The 2005-nt window shown below is 34.9% G+C and overlaps 1 pseudogene; it reads left to right on the top strand.

The window, feature by feature from the left end:
- The first annotated feature begins 880 nt into the window (after positions 1 to 880).
- On the top strand, positions 881 to 1551 carry LOC150048596 (chromobox protein homolog 3 pseudogene; annotated as a pseudogene).
- The last annotated feature ends 454 nt before the right edge of the window (positions 1552 to 2005 follow it).

The raw sequence follows: 2005 nt of genomic DNA, 5'->3' as shown, positions 1-2005 counted from the left end.
TGGGGCTATATTGTTAATCTGAAAAAAAGGTCATCTTTATAACATCTTAGCCATTATCACTAATATATATGAAATGAAAATAATTTTTGCCTTGTATATTCCAGAAGTTACTATAAATGTCCAACAGTAGCATAATATAAGGCACTACATTTTTACTACTCACTTTGAAAGAATCTTCGCTTTTAGCCATGCCAAAATTTTGAAAATTCTTTCTTGATCCTCAGCACTTAACATGACGCTGACACCAGCACCATGGTAGGAGCTAACGGAATTCTTTTTCAAAAAGTTAATTGTTTTGCTTACTTTGCCACCTTTTGAAGCTTGAAACAAATTGTAATTCTTTTTCTTTTGCTAATGGAATTTTTTCCATCATATTTGTGAAAGTCCTGGGGAGAAAATTGAGGTTGAATTTTGAATTTTTCTATTTGAAGATCTGAAGAAGGATTCAAACTGAATATCATGCAAAATATTTAATAGGGAGGAAAAAGCAAATGGAGAGGCTGTAATTTTTCCAGTCTCAGTAAGCAGTAGATGGATTTGGTTAGCCAGGAAGTTGAAGAGGAGAGTTCTTTGGGGCTGAACAAACGTGTGTGAAAGGGATCCCAGCTGAACTAGGACTGGGATAAGGACTAAGGTTGTTTTTTGTTATTTAAAAAAAAAAAAGAAAAAAAGAAGAAGAAGAAACATAAGTGCCTTTAAACACTATGTTTCCTCTTAATTTCATTTTGGTCTCTGCCAAAATAGAAATAAATATGACACTAAAAAGAAAAAAAAATGATTGTAAAAGTGAAGGAAGAGTGATGCTGCTGCTGCACGATCGCGACCCGGAGCATCTGAGTAATAGCTCATCAAGACTACAATTAAAAATGGCCTCAACAAAACTACATTGCAAAAAATGGGAAAGAAACAAAACGGAAAGAGTAAAAAAGTTGAAGAAGCAGAGCCTGAAGAATTTGTTGTGGAAAAAGTACTGGACCGACGTGTAGTAGATGGGAAGGTAGAATATTTCCTGAAGTGGAAGGGATTTACAGATGCTGATAATACTTGAGAACCTGAAGAAAATTTAGATTGTCCACAATTAATTGAAGCATTTCTTAATTCTCAAAAAGCTGGTAAAGAAAAGGATGGTACAAAAAGAAAATCTTTATCAGACAGTGACTCTGATGACAGCAAATCAAAGAAAAAAAGAGATACTGCTGACAAACCAAGGGGCTTTGCTAGAGGTCTAGATCCTGAACGAATCATTGGTGCCACAGACAGCAGTGGAGAATTGATGTTTCTCATGAAATGGAAAGATTCAGATGAAGCTGGCAAAAGAGGCAAATATGAAGTGTCCTCAGATTGTAATTGCTTTTTATGAAGAGAGACTAACTTGGCATTCTTGTCCAAAAGATGAAGCTCAATAATTGTTTGCATTGTTTTTTTATATATATTTATACATATATATAAAATCTGAGTCTTGGTTTTTGAATTAATGGTGTGAAACAACTACATTCTAATGAAAATCAAGTTTGATATGTTGGTTTTGAAAGTAGTATTGGGAGTTGTTGAGTTTGGTTTTTTTTATCCCTCAATAGCACTGGTTACTTTGAACAAATATAATTAAGAAAAGAATATTTAATACCATGGTATATTTCCTCTGTATTCAGGAACAGATTTTTTTTTAATAAGGCAACTTTTTCTGGCAATTACTTAATCAGAACAACTTGTCTTTAACTGATATGCTGAAGGACCATCCTGAATTTTTTTTGTGTGTTTGTGTGTGTGTAAACAAAATACTTACATGGGTAGTTTTTTGTTTCGGAGATTTTGCTTGTTTAGAGGTGTTGGGCATCAGACCCAGAGCCTTGCATGTGTAGGCAAATGATGTATCACTGTGTTACATCCCTGGCCCTCGTTTTATTTTGTTGTTGTTTAAGACAGGGTAACTAGGCAGCTCAGGCTGGCCTTGAACTTAGTAGGTAGCCAGGCTAGCCTCAACTTTAGGTCCTCCAGCCTCTGCCCT

The sequence above is a fragment of the Megascapheus bottae genome, chromosome 21 (assembly GCF_031878675.1).
Source record: "Megascapheus bottae isolate mThoBot1 chromosome 21, mThoBot2.hap1, whole genome shotgun sequence".
In the NCBI taxonomy this organism is placed as follows: Eukaryota; Metazoa; Chordata; class Mammalia; order Rodentia; family Geomyidae; genus Megascapheus; species Megascapheus bottae.
The sequence above is the reverse complement of the archived record's forward strand: the minus strand, read 5'-3'. Positions and strand labels throughout refer to the sequence as shown.